General features: G+C 34.3%; 1 long non-coding RNA gene across 2 annotated transcripts; it reads left to right on the plus strand.

Annotated features, from left to right (window-relative positions):
- The first annotated feature begins 7,096 nt into the window (after nt 1-7,096).
- LOC110918268 lies at nt 7,097-9,684 on the plus strand. Of its 2 annotated transcripts, none has more exons than XR_002581189.2 (5): nt 7,097-7,439; nt 7,518-7,607; nt 7,692-7,811; nt 8,618-8,673; nt 9,494-9,684. It is a non-coding gene; the product is annotated as an uncharacterized LOC110918268 (long non-coding RNA). The 2 variants fall into 2 exon arrangements; XR_002581190.2 differs by having other exon boundaries at nt 7,518-7,602.
- Nucleotides 9,685-22,383: the final 12,699 nt, after the last annotated feature.

Here is a 22,383-nt window from a genome sequence, read left to right on the forward strand (position 1 = left end):
CTGTATTCGGTCTGTATATAAACGATGTCCAAAGTTAGTCTGTAAGTTGACCAAGTCAACTATCCTCCTAGTTTGACTTGGCCAATATGTTGTAATGTAAAGTGTCTGAGTCGAAGGATAAGGGATCGAAGGATGATGTGGATCCTTCGATCCCCACGAAAGATATGCTTCGAACTATGGAACTCGAAAGATTACCTTTCGAGGCTCTTGCTGATCCTTCGATAGCTTTGTGTTCGAAAGATGATCCTTCGGATCATCTATCGGATCCTTCGACCAGACCTGCTGTGTATGGGTATAAATACCCATGCAGTGTAGTGTGAAAGGTAGATGCACATAGACAGAAAGTTAGAGAGAGTTCTGTCCGAAACACACACACATCCACTTTGAGAGTTTGCAAACTGATTGTAAACATTGTGCTTGTAACCGGAACCTTCATACGTATTAATACAGTGGTGTTAATCGGTGAAATTTTGTGTGTTGTTTCTCTACTTGCTTCATCTCGGTTTGCCTACTAGCTTGGATTCCGCACTCGCTAGTGGGTTAGTATAACAAGGTTTAGGTTCGTAATCCTCCGCGAAAAGGGACCTACAAGTGGTATCAGAGCTTGGCTCTTTACCTTGTTTAAAACCGGGTTGTTCGAGTTCTTGGTGTGTTTGGACACTAGGTTTAGCACCCGTTTTGGTGGTTTTTTGTTGCTTTTCTAAACTGAAAAACGACTTCTAAACCTTCGGGAGTGTTCAAGGTTGGGTTGGGTAACTTGAAAACTTGTTTTTGAGTGTGTTGGTGAATTCCGGCCATATCTCCGGTCAGTATTCCGGTGAACAGGTTTTGGATAAGATTTCCATTTTTGGCATATTTTATTTCAAAATCGCAGTTGGTAAGGAAGGTACAGTCTGACCATTCCTTTTTGCCGAAAGTTGGCTCACCAACCACATCAACTTTTCACCAACCTGTCGTACTTTTGTCAGTGTGTCAGACCGTCGAAAGATAACTTTCGAGCTCGAAGGATCATCCTTCGATCAAGGAGATTCGAAAGATAACCATCCTTCGAACATCTTTCGAAGTCAGTGTGTTATCCTTCGAGTCAAGGAATCTTTTCGATAGATACATCCTTCGAGTTACTGTTCATTACGAAAGATAAGGATCCTTCGTGTTGGGTGAATCTTTCAAGGTTATCTTTCGAGGTTAGTGTTCGAGCCATCAACAGTGATCCTTCGAACACTGTTGATCTTTCGAACAAGTGTCATCTTTCGAGATCTGTGTACGAAAGATAAGGATCTTTCATTGTTGAATCTTTCGATAAGGGGAATCTTTCGAAATCATCTTTCGAAAGATAAGGATCCTTCGAAGTAATTGTTTGAAACTCAACAGTGATCTTACGAACACTGTTGATCCTTCAAACAGGTCGTGATCTTTCAAACAGTTTACATCTTTCGATTCATATCTGTTTTGCACTTAACAGTTTGTGGTGTTTAGGTGTGGTATTTGTATTTGATCAAAATGAGCTGTACAAGTCCTTGGGATTGGAGTTTGGACTCACAATCTAATAGTCAAGAACTCACGTCTGTTGCAGCATGGGCAAAGAGTATGTTTCCTCCAGCATCAATCAGTCCAAATCAATGGGCTTTGGTAGCAAATCAAAGTCAAAGCCTTCAAAACTTATTGATCAGTGAAAGTGAAACGGGCAGTAACAATCGTCCACCGAAGCTAAATCATATGAATGACTATCCTTCATGGAAAAACCGTTTTCACACGTATGTCCAAGGACAAAGCACCGATCTTTGGACGTGTTTCATCAATGCATTCAATGAGAATCTGGAGACTGCTGCGTCCACTTCTGAGGGTTATGCCAATATGCTTGAAAATGACAAGAAGGCTTATGAATTGGAGAAAAAGGCCTTTGCCACACTTACACAAGCACTCAACAAATACATCTACCATCAGTTCTCATATTGCAAGACCACGAAAATGTTGTGGGATGCCTTAGTTGCTAGAGGAGAAGGAAATGCAGCTGCTCGAAAGTCTCGAAGTGATTTGTTGAAGAAAGAGTTTGAATCTTTTCAGTTTTTGGAAAATGAGACTCTAAATGATATGATCACTCGTTTCTATCATTTGATTAGTGAAATGTGTGCTTATGGTATCATTTCTACTCAGCCAGAGATGGTGAACAGGTTTGCTGATGCCTTGCCTCCAAAGTGGAGCTCTTTCATCGAGCTGTTGAAGCATACCGGAACTCTAGACCAAGTCAACATCTATGAGTTCATTCAGAAACTGGAGCACAAAAATGATGAAGAAATCAGGAAAGCAAAGCGAGCTCCCGCTCCGCAAAATACAGAAATGTATCTTCCGGGTTTCGATGCCTTGGCAAGAGCAGCAGCATCTCAGCAACCTAAGTTACAGACTGCATTTGTCTCCAACACAAGCTCATGTCCGTTTCCTCAGTCAACAGCTGCTCCACCACAACCTCAACAACAACAACAGCAAGCTCATTACACAAGCCATCCTAAACCTCAACCCCAAAATCCCCACACAATCCGAGTCGACAACTCAAATCTTTCACACCTTAGCACTGAAGTTGCTAAGGAACATATGGAAATTATCAATACCATGGTCAGTGCTTACTGTGGTTTGGTAGCTGGTCAACTTGGAAACATCAACATGACCAATGAAGATTATGATCAGATCGACAAGGAAGAAATGGAGTTGATGGATATTAAATGGGCTTTTGCTAGTGCGGTTAGAAGGGCAAAAGATTTCATGGCACGAACTGGAAGAACTTCGTTGGAAGGAAAGAAAAACACGAAGTATGGGTTTGATATTAATGCCGTCACGTGCTTTAACTGTGGCGAGAAAGGGCACTTTAAACGTGAGTGCACTCGACCAACAAAACACGGCAATCACAACCCTTTCAGAAACCAGACAAATGTGAATGCCCAACAAGAAAACCGTGAACGGAGGATGGTGGCAGTGAACAACAATCAGGGACAGCCTGGAACTGCAAATCACAATCGGGCTTTGGCTGTTCAAGCTGATGAAGGATGTGACTGGTCAGTGCAGTTTGGTGAAGGAGATCAGGGAAGTGGAACTGCATTGTATGCTAAGGTCATCGAGCAGGTTCATAAAGAAGAATCTTCTGGGAGTGATGACAGTTCTGGTTATTCTGGAAGTTCGGATGAAGAAGGCTCTGTTTCTGGGGATAATCACTCAGAGCCTGATGAGAAGGAGGAAGAAGGTGAAGATATTCAGGATCTTCTGAATGAAGCTGATGAGCTTAAATGTCAGAAATCAATTCTGATTAGAAAGGCGGATACTGCATCAAAGGAAATGGAAAAGCTATTCTCTGAAGATGGAGCTTTTTCTTTTCAAACTGCCTTTATGGCAAACGGCTCAGCCTCTACTAGTCAGGTAACTTCTGAACCTCCTGCTCCTAGTATTTGTAAATCATGTGCAGAGATGAAGCTTGAATCAGAAAAGCTTCATAGTCATAACCAGAATTTGGTTATTGAACTGTCGAAATGCAAAGAGGCAAACATGGCTTTAACTCGGAATGAAAAAGAATTTAAATCTGTAATAGAAACATTAAAGAAAAATGTGTCCGAGGTTAACAAAGTAGTTTACCACAAACAAGTAAGTATAAACGAATACATTAACATTGTGGAAGAAACTAAAAAGCAATTAGCCATTGCCCAATGCGAACATGACGCGATCAAACAGAAATTGGATAGTTATTCTAACTCCCAATTTGTGCTTGATCACATCATCGATGTTCAACAACTAAAGGGAAATCAGAAAGGCATAGGGTATAACAAATGTCCGCCCCCCTTGATGAACAACTATACCAAGATGCCTGATGAGGAAGAAATGCCTCGGTATGAACCCAGTGTGCCTCTTGATGTTGAGGAGTTTACTACTGGCCTTGGGTTCAAACGGGACAATTCTTCAAACACAGCCTCTAAGGAACAAGAAACTTCACCATCCATGAAGCAAAGTCCTCCAATTATCGAGGACTATGAGACATCGGATGATGAATCAGAAGTGGCTGTAAGTGATCAGGATAAATCACTTAGCAAGATGAAAGGAGTAGATATTCCACGAGAAAATCACATTCTTTGTGATCCTGATACTCCTGAGGTTCCATCTGTTAAGAAGCAAGTGATTGATCCTGTCAAGGTTGATAAGACAGGTGTGTCTACTGTTAAAAGCAGTAATGTGTTGTACACTTTGGTTGGAGATAATAAAATCTACTCAGATCATGTTTTTCCAATTAAAAATGTAAATAAATCTTTGATTGACAAAGTCTTTGAAGACAATACAAACAAATTTTTGGGAAAAACACTTTCGGGAATTGTGGTAACACAATGTAATCTACAACCTATGGGCTGATATGTCTCTTGGGCTGAGATCACGCTGGCTGGTGATGTTTAAAAAAAAAAAAAAAAAAGGGATTGTTGACTTTTGGGTCATGTTTCAATAATGTTCAAGTATTGGGCATAGTGGGCCGTGAATACATGTTAGACATTTTTTTTTGGGCCATTCAATATTTCTTGGAGCATGTTGACATGTTGACATAATTCAAGATATTAGAATGGGAATAGACGAATAAAATTGAAAATGTCGGGCAATGTCATCACTTTGTTAGGCTCCCCAGATTGAATTAAATTGTGATTCATGATGTTGCAACTCTATTGGATTGAATTAATAGTGTTGACAGTCTTAAGTCTTGAGCCGAATTTAATATGGATCAACAAAATTTGCTACAAGGTCGAGCCGGGTCAAGAGTTTAAGATTATTATATGGGCCAAAAAAAAATTTTCCGTGAGTTGTAAAGTGGGGTCGGGTGTTCGCGAAGATGATTTGAACCGCGCTTCGAAATTTCAACGTCAAAAATTCGTACGAATTCGGGAGCGCGCGGGATGATTCGGAATGATGAAAACAAGAGATGATGAAAACTTGATTATTGAAAAATGTGGGGTAGTCACGGTTACCGATGCAAATGGCAAAAACGGTAACGCGACTATTATGGGCCAAAAACAACACGGTATGTTCGCTTCCGCTCGTCATTCAATGAAGATTGACGACAGTTCCGCTCAGTGGAGGGAATTGGTGAACATTTGACGACAGTTTCTTTGAAGTGGAAAGAATCTGTTAAGGTTTAGAGATTTTACCAAAGAAATGGGGGAATAAAAATTTTTCATATGTTGAATTTCTTCGGTAAATTTCTAAACGCAATCATAGGTATGCTTAAAGATCAAGACTTGATGCAGTTGTTATAGAATGGAACCCTTATCAAATGCCGGTTGGAGTATTGGAAGATCAGCGGAAGATCGGTCAATTGAGCCTTTTGAGGAAATTGCACAACGCTCGACTTGGATACGCGTACTTTGAGGGGGAAGTTTTATACAATGAGCATCAAGATACTACTTACCTGGATCATCGGTCAAGGGGGAATTTGTTTACACAGAGAAGATGATTACTTGACTGAAGATCGATGATTGCAGTTGCATTTTCAGCATTCGACAGCAACGGACAAGGGGGAATTTGTTGATGCAGATTTTGTGTCCGATGCTTGTCGAATAGATTAGTTATTATTTTACGCTGAATTTGTAATAGTTAGTGAAACGGTCTATCGAACGTGTATAGACCCGCTCGTTTGAAGTGGTCAAACGAGAGGGTTATTCGGTTGACCGTGTGTGTTTGCTAGACAATTTATGGTTGTTTAATGTTGGTGTCGAAGGATAAGGCATCGAAGGATTGTGTATCCTTCGATGAGCTCGAAAGATATCCATCGAAGGTTGAAGATGGACCTCGAAGGATATGGCATCCTTCGAGGTATGTGTGTATCTTTCGAAAGCTGGATGGTCGACAGATGATCTATCGACCAGTCAGTTTAATCCTTCGACCGTGCAACCCGTGTTTGGTATAAATACCAACACCTTGTCATTTGCAACACAAGAGTGAGAGCACAAGTGTGTGCAAGAGAGTGATAGGAGGTTTGAGACCTCACCGGGAGAAATCACCACTTGATTTCTCCCTGGATGTATACTTCTTTGGTATTAGTTCGGTTATCATGTAATCGGGCCGACTTGTAATGTTTTACTACCGGATTAATGCAAAGTTGTTTGTTTATCATCTCTATCTTCTTCCATCTATGAACATAATCATGAAAATCACGGTTTTGATCCCGAAACACGGACCTACAGAATAAAACCTCCCTCTAAGAAAAAAAAACTAAAGTTGTGGCATTCCTTCGTCAATTCTTCATGAAGACCTAAAGAGGAAATACCTTACTGTCAAAGACCCTCTCGAGTTATGAAAAAACATATGGGCTGATTACATCAGACTTGTGGCAAAACTGAGTTTGATTAATATGTGTTGTGGTATGCAGCTTGAAACAGCGGCAAGATAATTTCCGGTGAAAGAGCAAAACATTGCTGAAACGTAACATGAATTATGTGAAAAATATGAGAATTGTCATGGCCTTCAATATATTCACAAGGAGATAGTCAAACATAACTGAAAGTAACAATACATGAGCATAAGTTTGAGAGATAATTAACATCTGATATATTTGTATTTCCATAATATAAATTAGCAACACATTGTTGTATTATGTTGTTGTACCTCAAGCGTAGGGTGTTTTTCAAAAAAAAATTGTGATTTTTCACTTTTAACCCAAAGGTTTTCATCTTTTGTATTTTAACCCTCTTCATTTGTTTACTTTTAAACCAAACTTTTCATCTTTTGTAATTGTAATATACGAAACTTTCAAAACCCTAAAATGATAAATACTAGTACGAACTTTATCATGTCATATAATTAGTGTTTCCAACATTGGTCTATATTTTCTTTTACTACTAACATCTAAAATATAAGTAATTAATATATAAGGGTCATTATAAAATAAATAATAATATTATCTCTTAAGATATATATAGAGACATAACTATTTATTATAATAATAAATAATAATATTATCTCTTAAGAATCAAACTAACCTTGTGCAAAAGTTGTGTAGATCCGGAAAAAAAAAAAAGATAAATGATTATGACAATAAAACTAAATAAACAACAAATTAAAGGAATGAGCTAAAGAGGAAATAAAATTTCCCAGTTGTCAATCTCTTTTCCTTTCCATAATTCCTAGCAAATATGACTGGCATTCTTTCTTTAAAATAAATCAGCGACGTAAATCTCGTGATTTCGTATCCCTTCTAAAACAACCAATTTAATTGCATTATTTGATCCATTCATGCCCTATCACTCCTTACGAACTCCTTCAAAAGTCAGCCTCCTCTGTCATTACCTTCAAAACTCCCGACGAGTTTGCCGCCGCAACCACCGGTTCGAACCTATCTCGCCAGTTTGTTTCACAGGTGGGTTGTCTGGTTTGAGCCGAGTCTAAACCGTTGAGCGCCACCATCGCGATTGATCGAGTATCCGGTAAGTTTTTTTTTTTCCATTCCATTGTTCCTAATTCGGGAGCTCCATGATTGACCCTCGTTATTGTTTTTTTGTTAGCCACCATTGTCGTGTTCTTTAGGCGTCTTCGTTCGGTCACTCAGAAGCTCGAAATCGTTTGGTTTTGCTCAAATTTGTTTGAAAAGTAAGGTATTGTTTCCTTTGTTTTCATGTGGTGTTCTTCTCCTTGCTTGGTAACTCAATAATCGGATGAATAATAATCTTCGTTCGCAGTTGCTTGATCTCGTTGTTGATAGACGCAAACTGAACACCACCGGCGTTAACCTAGCTAAACCACCGTAGGGTTTTTCTTTGATCACTAGTGACTACATTGATTTCCATTCGTGTCTTAAGGTACCAGTGTTAATCCTTTGTTTTTTTTTTTTTTTTTTTTTTTTTTTTTTTTTTTTTGTATTCCCTGTGTAGTAAGTTTATAGATCATTCTCTAAAGACATATGAAGAAGAAGAACAGATAATGCATATATAAAAGTAAGCTAAATGAAGAGATTCAACCACATATGATAGTGGCTTTTAACACTTGTACAGTACAACCCTTTTAGCACAATTTTATTCTATTAGTGTTGCTTTGAAATTCTTTTACTACTGATGTAAAATCATTTAATCAAATTTTGAGGAAAATTAAATAGGACATTAATGCTAATTATCTACATATATACATATGTCGATGTTTTAGAAACCTAAAAGATGCTTTTGTAATAAACATTTAATGCATCGGCCAATTTGTATATATATGATTTTTTTTTTTTTGAATCAAAGAAACATATTTTGATAATTGTTCAACCTTGAGTGTTACACGTATACATCCATCATCACATTTGCAATTATTTTATTATTAGTATTATATCTAGCAAACATATAGTATATTACTGTAGTTATTTTTAAAGTGTTGTATTATGTTGATTAAACCTTTTTAAACTTGTCGTAACGCGTATTTAATAAGTACGAACCATTTTATTATTCATACAGATCGCTCAAAAACACAATAGTAGCAACTAAACATGTAAATGGTTTAAGAACTATAACATAACTTTTGTACTAAGTTAATAAAATAATTTAACTGTTACATAATTTAACTGTTACAGTCAAAACAATTGATACTAGTAACAAAAAGTCTAAAACGGAATATATGTATTATGTAGGTTTTCGTGTTAATTGAGGACGTTCTTGAATTTCGTGTTGTTACGTTTAAGCTAAGGTACGGATTTTGTGGTCTCTTGTTTTTAGCATAATATTGTTTTTTTTTATTCTCATAGTGCACGGATATTCGGTCCGTCACTCGTAGCGTAAAGTGTTTATTCGCTTCATAATATTGTAGTATCCATCGTCACCGTTCTATGATTTATTGTTACACATCTCGTATTGAGTTATTGTCTTTAATACGCATGCGATAGGTTACATTTCTTTTTTTTTTTACTCATTGTCGCATGTTCCCAAAAGTTTTTTTATTATTTATTATTGATCATTGGTTAGATGTGATATAGCCTTGGTGTATCCTTAGTGTATTTGCCTTGACTTGAGTGAATCGTTTTATTGACCTCAATACCCGAGCATATCCACCTATGGGGACATAGGGCGTCATCATAGGCACAGTTGACGTGCACCATCCGTGGCGGTGCGAAAGGCCCACGGCATCTCTATATTGTATTGTGTGCTAAGTGATTGCACTTATTGAGTTTTAAGAGGCGTATGGATCGATCCTAGGAGTGTAAGTGTAAATGTTAGTGGTAGTGGGATAGGTGTGAGTGCCCACATCCCCTCTACATAATGGTGCATTGGAATTGCAGCTAATGTACAAAGTGTTAGTGTTTATTGTTAGTGGCTCACATGGGTATTTCAATACACCTTTATGGTACTCATCAGTGATCATTCAGCGTATTGTATTGTTTGCATCGTTAAAGTGTTTAGTGTATTGCTTCTATCATTTATGTGTTAGTGCTATTGTTTCTCCGTTACTGGGCATTTTTTTTGGCTCAACCGTTTCTTTTTGTTGTGTTCTTTTATTATGTCTTAAACAGGTACTCAGGGAAATCGGGGAAATGTGTGAAGAGTGATAATAAAAAGCTAGAGTTGGAACAAGGAGTTTAATAAAACCTTATATTCAATAAATTTAGACACTTATGTTTTTCGGTTAAGACCATTATGTCATTTTGGGGGATTTTGTTTTTAAACCTATGGAATTTATGTTTTAATTAAGTTATTAATTGTCTCTGATTACCGAATTGTGTAACACGTCAGCCCTAATCGGGGCGGGGTGTTACAGTAATTTAACCCAAAACTTTTTTATTTATAACTTTGATCCCCCATACTTTTTATCTTTCGCAAGTTTTTCGTTTTACGTTTCGTTCTAAAATTTGCGAGTTAATACGTCGCAACGTGCGTGTGTGGTTCAACGTTTTGGTCTATTTTTTCACATTTGACAGGTGTGTCGCAACGTGTCTATTTAACCCAAACATTTCATATTTAACCCAAACATTTCATATTTTACATTTTAACCCCTTTTCAGTTTTTTTACTTTTACCCCAAAGTTTTCCATCTTTTATAATTTAACACAACACTTTATTATTTACAACTTTCGTACACCATACTTTTTATCTTTCGCAAGTTTTTCGGTTTACGTTTCGTTCTAAATTTTGCGAGTTAACATGTCGTAGCGTGCATGTGAGGTTCAACGTTTTTGCTATATTTTTTCATATTTGACAGACCCGTTGCAACGCGTCCATTTTTCCCCTTTTGAAAAGTTCGCCGCAACGGGCGTGTCGTAGATCGACTAAGTTATTATTTTCTACATTTTACGTTTCTGGTTAATTTCTTCGCATTAAAACACTGTAACGGGTGTGCGTGGTTCAATTATTTTAGTCTGCTTTTCGTTCAGTGTAGTTTTTATCATTTTATCTATTTTATTTTTACGATGTTGAGAGTCGATGTGGTTGTGGCATTGGTGCTAATTGGCACGGTTTTACAAACGTTTTTAACCTATTAAATTTTTTACTAATTTTTTGTTTCAGTTTACCCCTATACTTCCTTTACGTAAAAACTATTTTTTACGTGCATATTTTATGTACGGGTATGTGCAAATATGATTTCTTCTACATTCCGACGTAAACTTTTTTTATAGACGAGTCAGGTCAAATATAATACATTTACGTTTAAAGAAACCATTTTTACGTGCATATTTCTATGTATGTTTTCGTATAAATTCAAATTGTTCTACGTTTCGACGCAAACTTTTTTGGGAAATGATTCAGGTCAAATATAATATGTTTTCGTGTTTATTTTATGTATGTTTCGTAAAGTTTGTTTCGAACCGAGTGGAGTCAAATTACGGTTTCTTTTCTCCCCTTTTATCGAAAGCTCTAATTAATCCCTTTCGATTACATGTGCATATTTTCCTTCATACCCATTACGTTTTCTTTGTATAAGTTGGGTCACATATAATACGTTATGATGGTTCGATATGAATTCCATTTACTTTACGTTTGATCCAATCACAATGGTTATACAGGTTACACTGATTTCAACTGGATACGTCGAAATGTGTGTTTTCATATGGTTAATGTATCATGTAACGTTTGGACTAATTCATTCAATGTTTACGATGTACCCGCGCCGCAACGCGGGCGGGTCTTAACCCTAGTTTATAATAATTACTAACACTTTTAATGCATTGGTAGTTGTACATTGTGTTTTGTTAATATTTTTTTATTTTCTTCCTATTCTTTTTTTACTTTTAACCCCTATACTGTAAATCTTTTAAAAATTTGTAACAAAGCGTTTTTTATTTTTAACCCCAATACTTTTTCAGTTTCAACGTTGTTCCCCTATGCATTTCATCTTTTACAAACCTTTTGTTTTATGTTTCGATCTAAATTTTGCGAGTTAAGATGCTGCAACGTGTATGCGTGGTTGAACATTTTTGTCTATTTTTTCGTTTAACACGGCTCCGTTGCAACGTGCGGGTCCTAGGTCGGCATAGTTAATATTTTCTATGTTTTACATTTCGGTCCAATTTTTGCAGGTTAACACACCGCATGCCTGGTTCAACAATTTTACGTCTAATTTTTGTTCAGTATAATTGTGCCACAACACGCGGGTTCTAAATACTAGTTTACTATTAAAAATCACCCGTTTTGGTTTTGCCATGTACGTTGTGAATATAAGAATTTAGTAGTTTCACGTAAATAGATTCATCACCCTATTGTTTGGGCCAATCGTCTTAAGAGAGTAATCTATTCACATGAAACCTGAGTGGAAGGGAGTAAAACAAGGTTCTTTTTAACCATTATATGTTTATCCTAAATTGTCTCATATTCACAACGTACAAAAACATCTAATTGGTTTGGTAGAGGTGGTAAAATGGCTCAGGAACACACCAAAGGGGCTCAACCACCTCCACAAAACTATTACCCACCAACTCAAACCTATGGAGCATACCCAAACCAACCTCAGCCAAATGGTTCATACCCAAACCAATACCCCGTGTATCAACCATATCCACCATCACAACCCCAACCTCCTGGCCAACCGCCTTACGGATATCAATATCCTCAATCGTCACAAGCGCAATATGGCGTTGGGTATAATGCCCATCCACAACCACAACCGATGCCACCGCATTACGTAAATGGTAAAGAGAAAAAGAAGGATAAAAATAAAAAAGACAAGAAGAAGAAGAAGAAGAAGAAAGTGAAAGGCATAGGTGGGAGTTTGCTTAATTTTGGACTCGGAGTTGGGGCGGCCTTACTCGGGGCAGCACTAGGAGAGGAAATTGGTGGTGGTGGGGGTTCGGGTTCGGATTCGGATTAGGAAAACCAGAAAAGAACATTGAATTGTTTTATGTGGACTTTTATATTATATTATATTATATTATATGATGAATTAGTTATAAAATTATAAAACTATATCACAAGATGTTTGTCGGTCAACTCGTTACATAACATTAATTGAAATTAAACTTTATATATATATATATACATTAGTTACTTAGTAACATAGACTCGTAAAATAATACATTGCACTTGATTTTTTGAAATACGGTGTTGATCAATTACATAGTCTAGTCTCTTATACCAACTTTTTGTTCACGGATTTTATTTTTGTTGTTGTAGTGAAGACTTTTTAGGTTGTCCATCCTGCTTTGACCATCCATAAACAATATGCTCAAAAAGGGGTGTGTGTGTGTGTGGGGGGGGGGGGGGGGTGAGAGCAACATTCCTTATGATACAATATTTCTCATGTAAATGGAATGGCTAAAGTGTCACAAGTTAGTTAATCATGTAACAAGATAACATGGAAATGAAGTATTATGAGGACCAATTTTATCATATATCAAGCATATATGTACAATACTGCAAACATAACAATTAAAGGTGAAGAGTTTGAGAGGTGATAATGTGGATAGTCATCATAGTAGACTAGTAGAGTGTAATGATAACACGTTGTCTCCGTCATACAAACGAGTGTGGCTCGTTAAAATCTTACTAGGTATAACCTAGTAAAAAACAATTAAGAAAAGAGTGTACACTGTTCATACAATACGGTTGATAATGTATCATTAAAAACATTACCTGCCTGGTAGGATAAAATCTTGACTAAGAGAAAAGGAGCGCAACAAGTATATTATCTACATAACAAACATCTCAATTGATTTCTTTAGTTTATGAACTAACGTTGTAAGCCAATTTACCAAAATTTTAGGGAGCCCAATTGTTTTCCCTTTTGTTTTACATATATATAAAGAACTAGGTTACAACCCCGTGTATTACACGGGTTAAGTAAATAAAATATCAAATAGTTAATAACGAAGATTTAACAATTATAAAACGATATTTTAAGACACTTTTCTGATATCCAAACAAAATTTTGTTTTATATGTGATCAAAACTTGTGATGTTTGTCAAGTTTATAAATATAAAAACATTTGAACCATCGATTAGAAGACAAACTGTATCATCGACTTTCTCACAACGTGAACCCAAATTTTATTTAAATAACAGTGGTCTTAATTTATTAGTTCTAAAAATATTGTTGAAATGTTTAGATTAGGCCTATAGCAATTAGCCAATTAGATAAACTTATAGCTACAAAATAATATTTAAATTAATTAGATAAGTATAAATTATCGGTAATTATTAAGTTATATAACTTTAAAATTTAAATATATGGACTTGAGTTGCATCTTTAAAGGATGGTTATTTTTGGATAAATTTATGAGTATGATAAATGTAGTTATTATCTTTCTTGTATTTTAAATACATTAAATAAATAAATTATTTGTTAAGCAAGAAAATCGTTCCCTCCACCCTCGTTATGAAAATGCTCGATATTTGTTTTAATTATTAATATATAATTTCTAATCTAGTAATTAATATAAATAAGAAAATTGTTCCCTCCACCCTCGTTATGAAAATGCTCGATATCTGTTTTAATTATTAAGATATAATTTCTAACCTAGTAATTAATATAATAAATAATAAGATAATTTATGAAACTTTATCCGTAATTTCTTAAATATTTGAAACAAATATTAAATTTAATAATTTAAATTAAATAATAATTATCTAACAATTAAGTAAGAGTAGATGGTCTAGAATAATAACCTAGTAATTAATATAAATAAATAATAAGATAATTTATGGAACTTTATCCATAATTTTTTAAATGTTTAAAACATATATTAAATTTAATAATTTAAATTAAATAATAATTATCTACAATTAAGTAATAGTAGATGGTCTAAAATAATAAGTGTCCTTTTATTGGTTTTTTTTATTATACAGTATAAATATTTTATTATTATTATTAAATTATATCCGGTATTTGAATACAAAAGTAGGAATGGAAGAGCTATTATTACTCTCTCCTCGACCACAACATAGATGAGGTCATGACTTTTAAACTTAGTAGCTCCCTTATATATATATATATCTCCTCGACCACAATATAGATGAGGTCATGACTTTTAAACTTAGCAGCTCCCTTATACTGTACATATATCTGCTTTATGTTATGGATCTAAACCCATAACACCCATGTAGGAGTCCAAGGCTAAGCCCATGCAACTAATTGAGTCCAAGCCCATGCATGTTTCATCTTTGAATGGTCTAACCTATGGCAACGTCTTTATTTGAATAATTCCTTTCTGTTTGTTTTGTGTGCCAAGAATAGGGAACCCTTGGGGATGCCCACGTTTCCCGTAACGTATTTATGTTAGAAATAACTCGTTCATGTGACCTAACGAATCATTTGAGTAACGTTGTCAATATGACACAATTACAAGTTCCTAACATTTACTTGATGGAAGTAATTGTTATAAGTTAAAGGGACTTTACGATTTCCCTTTAGATGCCTTTAATAGAGAGAATACCAAGAGTTTATAACCAACCATGATTTATGATCATGATTATAGATCATTAGTGATAGTAGTCATGGTTTATAAACAGTTATATAAAGAACTCTTTTAAGAATACCAGAACTACACTTTCTCTCATCATCCCATCAAGACTAAGGCATCATAACGGGAATCATGGCTTCATCATCATCGTCTGTGAAGATATTCATTCCCACAAGTAAGTGCCTATAATTTCATGTTCATAATTATCTAAGGCTTGAATAAACATGATTAGGGTTCTATGTTTTTAACCCATGTTTAAAGATATAATCAACATGTGGTATCAGAGCAGTGTTGATTATATCAATCTGATCATGTTAATTGATCTATTGTCTTGTTTTCGTTATATTGATTTTCTGTTTTGCGTTTTACGTTAGCTGCAAAACATATCAATCAATATTATGGAATTGGAGTTTTGAATTATTAAAATTGATTTATTCAAGTCGATGAACCGTTTCCTTTTTTCGGAAACAATCGAACTTCTCAAATTAATTAAATTTTAGGAGGTGTAATGCTAGAATGTTTCATTTAATTTGAATTACACCTCATGAATTAATTAATTATATATTCGTGAATTATGTTACTTGAAAAGTATTTTGCACATGAATTAAATACTCATAAAATTTAGTTTTGAATCGCATATACTAAAATATAATTGGTAATTAAATCATGTCACCTATGATTCTTTCATATCCGTATATATATGAACTATGTGTGTTGAACCTTAATTGATGGGGGTTTAGATTGCTATGATGAGTTTTATATGCGGTTAATTGATCAGTCATTATATTTAAAATTTAGTGCCTTGCCTTATGTCGATGGTATCAAAACTAAATTGTATATATTTGTTGGTGTGAATCCTATCTCCAATTTCGCATGGCTCCTTTAATTTATGAAATTAATTAATTGATGTTTTCGTATGATCCACATAAATTATATATTAAGCTTTCGCATGTGATATTTTGTATAAATTATTTCTGCATAAATTTTCGCATAACGTTTATACGAATTCACATGCCTTATGTTAACTTTTGGAAGCCTTATTTTATTTGGTTTCGTATGACCATAACTTGCGAATGACTCAACTTTAATTTATGTCATTTTATGTTATTATGTGTATTGTTGGATAATGAACCCAATAACTAATTGTTTAATGACACACATAATAAATTATTTGCCTAATGTACATAAATATTTCATTTCTGGTCCAAAGGTGTTATGTTATATTTATGTGTTTTACCATATTGTGTGTGTATGTACGTTCATCACGATACATGAATTTTGGTCAAAGCCAAAGCGAAGCTAGGGTTCATGTAGAACATTGAGACAGTCTATATTTATGTGTGTTCATAATATGTGAATTTTCGTCAAAGCCAAAGCGAAGTCAGAGTTCATGTAGAACACTAAAGACGGTCTATTATTTATATCGTTCATAATGCTGAATTTTGGTCAAAGCCAAAGCGAAGCCAAAATTTAGGTAGAACATTAAGCCGAGGTTTATTATTTTATATCGTTCATAATGTGTGAATTTTGGTCAAAGCCAAAGCGAAGCCAAAATTCAGGCAGGACATTAAGTTGGTTTTATTTATTTATGTTCATAATACATGAAATTTGGTCAAAGCCAAAGCGAAGCCAAAGTTCATGTAGAACAATAAGTCAGTCTATTATGTATGTTCATAATGCATAAAGTTTGGTCAGAGCCAAAGCGAAGCCAAATTTATTTAGAATATCAAGAAAAATTGTTATTTATGTACGTTCATAATGTCTGAATTTTGGTCAAAGCCAAAGCGAAGCCAAAATTCAGGTAGAACCTTAAATTAGTCTGTTATTTTGGTGTTATAGTAGACTATATCTTCAATATAATAATTTGTGTATGTCTTACTTGATTACCCCATAATGTAAATCACTCCAAGCTTCTTCTTAAGTTTGTATCTCATCTATTTCATCCACTCTAATTTCAAAACCTAAAATGTTTTGCTTACTAAAGAGTTTCTACAAAATTTGCTCTTGTTGGATTGTTGATTATTTGTTAAGATATGATAATCCTACTGCTCTTTTCTGATAAAAGTTTTACAGAAGAAAACTAGAGCATGACTAGTGGGATAAGTCAAACATTATATCTTTTATGATAATCAAGAACCCACTTAATTATTGCTATCATGTGAGCCATTCTAGATTCTAAATTTCCTAAGACTAATTTATTTTCTTTGGAAGAATCAAACTAACTCCTAAGACGCATGCATTACTCTATATTCTTACTATAAAGATTAGTGGCATATGTGAATACATCATGATGTACAATACCATGACCCATAATTTAAAGGTTTACACATGGAAATCAGTACACTTTTCTGGTGCATTACATATAACTTTTCCACTAATACCATAAGTTGCCTTAAGAATCAACTATTACACTCAAGAGTACCAAAGGAAAATGAGTGTGTTGATTAGCAGCATATGTACAGGAAAAGGAATGCATGAAACTGGAAAATTAGATGTTGTTCATCTCACCGCCACAAAACCTGAAAGGAGGATACTTTTAAGATTCAGAGATAGTGTACAAGTACTACTTCCAGCTATAAGTTTCTTCAAAGGAAAGTCTCACTGCAGGTTTATGCCATTAAACTAGGCATGAGCATCGAGACTATCCATAATTGAATGGAATAGCTGGCTAAGATAAGTAGTAAGATATTTATGATATTTAAGTTTGTTAATGGTAATATTCTAACCAACACATGACCGGTTGACTCTAGTTCTATGTGTTTCCTTACTAGAAATCCTTACTAGAAATTAACAAATAATTAATATGAGAGTTAGTGGCAAAATTTTATGTTAAGACTGTAAGAACCATAATAAACTGTTTTACAATTGGGCTTTATGATACCTTATATATTCTGTAAATTATTCAGAATTTAGTATCAATACGAAAGCTACATTATGACATTTGTGAGGTTTGCATGGTCATGACAAAGTCACTCTTACCTTAAACTCTCATATTATTTGTCATCACAATCTGGATAAGAAACCTTATAAGATAGAACTAGATGATACTATATTTTCCACAACTTTTGTTATCATGGAAATGAAAATTTAACAAAAGAAAAATGAGATCTACAAACTTCATCCATTAAGACCAAATTGCATGTGAAATTTGGACCAGGTTAATGAAGGATGAAATATTATCAAATCTCATTTTTAGCGACTTACGAGCGTGTGTTAAAAGCCTTAATATTTAAAAGGCTAAGGGAATAAATCAAGTTCCATCAAACATTATATTTCATCGGAACATATCCCAAGATAGAATATTCAGACAATAGTCATTTATCATTTCAAATAATATTTACTTGTGTCTAACATGTCCCTTATGAATCAAGGCATTAAAGAAATTAATTCATATATACTATGATTCCTTCTAAATATGTCCCTCAAAATTTTATAACATCTGGACATTAAGGAAATCAAGTCTAACATATATGACAGGTTCCCACAACACGTACATCATTGAAACTTATCTTGTAGCATTCCTAGAGATCTAAAAGGTTAGTGGGAGCATTAAGTGTCTTAATCTTAACTTGCGAGTGAAAACTTGTTGTTACCTCAATTTGTACCTCTTGTACAACACATTGCTCCTTCATAACTTTTCTCTTTAAGAATATACTGCTACTTTAACAAAAGTTTCATTGTTGCTTAAACGTGGGCACACTCAGATTTCTTACCAAAATTTTAATACTCAAACAGAGAAACTACAATGAGTAACTTCATGAATTTGTTTCTCTATTAGAATTTATTGGTCTTCTAATGTTGACCATAAGCATGCTAAATTGTTAAAGATTTCTAAGTCAGTGGGAGCAGTAAAAGTCCTTATCAGGACTTGCCAGAAGTGCAAGAGGCGGGGGGAAAAGACCTATTAAATTTTACTCTGATTACACCTCTTGCACACCATACTGCACCAACTCTTACACATTTAGAATCTTGAAAGTGATAGCAACTTAATCAAGAGTTAATCCATAAAACTGAAACTCATAATACAACCCAATAATCATCTACGGAGGTCGTCTAGGTTTAACTTTGATGATTATGTATCCTCCTTGACTTAAGTTGAAATAGATATTGGAAAGTTTACTGGTCCTACTTCCTCTAATTAAGCCATTAGCATCAATAAATTTTCTAAATGGAATAAGAATTGTTATTTGCAAATTTGATTTTAATGTTTGGGATTTGGTTGAATTATCTAAGGGTGTTCATCACTAAACAAAATCTGAATGCAAATGTTAAGACGCTAAAAGTATGATTGATTGTTAAAGGTTATGCTTAGAAGAGAATTATTTATCAAAGAATCATCTTACCTTTCTTACAAAATGTTTCTTTGATGATCATTGTTGTTCTAGTGGCTTATAATCATTTAGAGCTACATTATATGAACATTAAAACAACTTTCCTTAAACAAAGAATTACATGTTCATAAAACAACCTGAAAGTTCTAAACTGAAGGTCAAGAACACTTACTTTGTAAGTCAATTAATTCCATGTATGGGTTTAAGGCAAACATCAAAATGTGATGAAATCTTAATGCATTTTTTCATCAAGAATTAAGTGGATTTATATACCTACCTCAAGATGAGTGGAAGCAACTAATGTAAACTTGTCCTTATATAGATAGATTTTTTTGGATAAGTATATGTTACACAAGTCAAATAATTTCTCACACATATTTTGATATAATGAATCTCGGAGATATCACTTACGCGAGAGATATCAAAATATACCGAGATAGACTCAACATGACATTAGTTTCTGTTAGTGCATTATCTGTCTATCGCCTCCGTCAATCTAGTCCGTAGCAGAAAACCGAAGAAAACGAGAGTTACATTGTTATATTTTAGTGATAGTTAGTAAAAAAGGCAAGGTGGCATAATTGTAATTAATGAGATTCCTCATTAATCCTTGGCCTATAAATAGATCTCTAGGGCTTCTAGTTTAGGACTTTTGGAGCTTTTGTCATTTTCACAACTTCTAGAGCTAGAGAGAGAAAGCTAGAGAGAGAAAGTTCATTGTACGTGATTCAGGTGCTGTACGTTTTCAGATTCGTTAATAGAATCACGTTTATATTACGTCTCGTGTGTTAGCTCGCGTTCGTGTACGGATTCCGCACGTCACACGTTCGATTACGCAATCGTTTCGGAGTCAAACCGGTCCTAACAGTTTCGTCCCATAAGCTTTACTCTAAAGCGGGCTCTTACATGTGTAACAAACAATATAGCTCTCCTTTAGAAGATAAAATGATAAATGATATTACTTCCTTATGCTTCGTTAATTAGAAGCCTTACGAAAGTTCAAGTCTATACTCGTTTAGATATTTCTCACATTGATGAACATTAGACAACTCTAGATTATTATGAAGCATCTTACGATATCTTTAAGATACGAGAAAGACTATAAAGAAGAGGTTGATTATTCTTACCTTGATTTTGTAATATTCAAAAGAACCTAAAAAGTCAATTTGGGGTAATCCTTATGTTTGCAGACAAATTTATCTCATGGAGGAGTCATAAGAAACGGTTAACAACAACCTAAATTATAATGACATAATATGTTGTTAATTAACAATGCAATTGTCACTAAATGTTGTTGAAATTTTATCAGTAGACTCATAAACTTATTAACTCCATATAAATACTATATTGAAGACTTACTGTGAAAAGTCAGCTACCTTATTTCCTCGAACAGTAACAGTTCGAGAGGTGCTGCATTAAACTTCGATACAAAATTATTGTTCGTTTATGAACAAGAAGAGGAAACTAATTATTTGTATCGAATACATTTACATTCATGATATGCTTGCGGATCCGATAACTAAGGTCTACACCCAAAGTCTTTTTAAGAGCTCATAATAAAGATGGGTTTTACTAAAGGCCTTACATAATAGCATATCGTACATATGAATGAGTAGTTATTTTTTCCTCAATTATGCAATTTGTTTGTCTATAAATACGTATGTGCACCTAATGACGTATAGACAAGAATTATACAAATTAATTTCAAAGGGCTTACCTCAGTCATTTTGGTCTTAAATTTACATATGTTTTGCTTTGGGGTTGTAACATGATTAATGTGGGTCTTGAGTTAAAAATAACTCAATGACTGTATTTTTCTTTTACATTTTCTATTTGAAACATTAATTAATGTTATAACTTGGCCAAACTTACTTATGCTTATCACAAATGATCACTCGGCCAAATGGGAGAATGTTAGAAATAACCCGTTCATGTGGCCTAACGGATCATTTGAGTAACGTTGCCAATATGACACAATTACAAGTTCCTAACATTTGATGGAAGTAATTGTTATAAGTTAAAGGGACTTTGCGATTTCCCTCTAGATGCCTTTAATAGAGAGAATACCAAGAGTTTATAACCAACCATGATTTATGATCATAATTATAGATCATTAATGATAGTAGTCATGGTTTATAAATAGTTATATAAAGAACTCTTTTAAGAACACCAGAACTACACTTTCTCTCATCATCCCATCAAGACTAAGGCATCATAACGGGAATCATGGCTTCATCATCATCGTCTGCGAAGATATTCATTCCCACAAGTAAGTGCCTATAATTTCATGTTCATAATTATGTAAGGCTTGAATAAACATGATTAGGGTCTATGTTTTTAACCCATGTTTAAAGATATAATCAACAATTTATCCAATTAGTTAGGAAGTAATTTTGAATTGTTCTTGTGGTTTCCTTTATAAAGGGACCCTTTAGCTTTTAGTAGAATATGCAGAAAGTTTCGTATCAATCTCCTCTCTAATATTCTCTTGATTTCTCTTTATTTTCTAATTTCGCCATTGAATCCTGATCGATCCACATCACTTTAAGGGCTCGTTATTATTTGCTGCCTTGAATATTGTAGTCAAAGACTCCTTGATTAGTAAATCTGCAAGATTCCTACTTGAAAAAGAAAAGAGTATCATTCTTCTACAAGCCAGGAGTTAAAAAAAAACTAGTATTAAATTCGTGTTGCAGCACACTAAACTGTTAAAAAATAGTGTCCTTACGCAAGTACTGAAATACATTATTTATGACAATGTAGTTGCTCAAATATAATCCTAAAGGGTCACACTGTTACAGCCTGATTTCTCGGTGGACCCGGACTTGAGGTTTATGCGTGACGATTGATATAGATATTCACATTTAGCAAAACAAAAGTCTTGGGATTATAATATAATTATTACAAAGTACAAATGTTTAAAAGTTCAAAAATAATACATAGACTGAAAGTATACTAAAGATCCACAGGCGGATCGAAATAACAAAAATGATTACAAAAGGACTACTAGGCTTTTGCGTGGAGTCGCAAATTCCAATATGCAATTACCGAGTAGCTCCAGCCTATTCCGTACTTGCTAACATGTGCTTAGTCTTTTGAAAATACGTCAGTTTTCACTGGTAAATACAATTAACCGACACGTTTTGAACATTTTTTTTCAAAACCATTTTTATACCATTTGGTA

The sequence above is a fragment of the Helianthus annuus genome, chromosome 6 (assembly GCF_002127325.2).
Source record: "Helianthus annuus cultivar XRQ/B chromosome 6, HanXRQr2.0-SUNRISE, whole genome shotgun sequence".
Classification (NCBI taxonomy): Eukaryota; Viridiplantae; Streptophyta; class Magnoliopsida; order Asterales; family Asteraceae; genus Helianthus; species Helianthus annuus.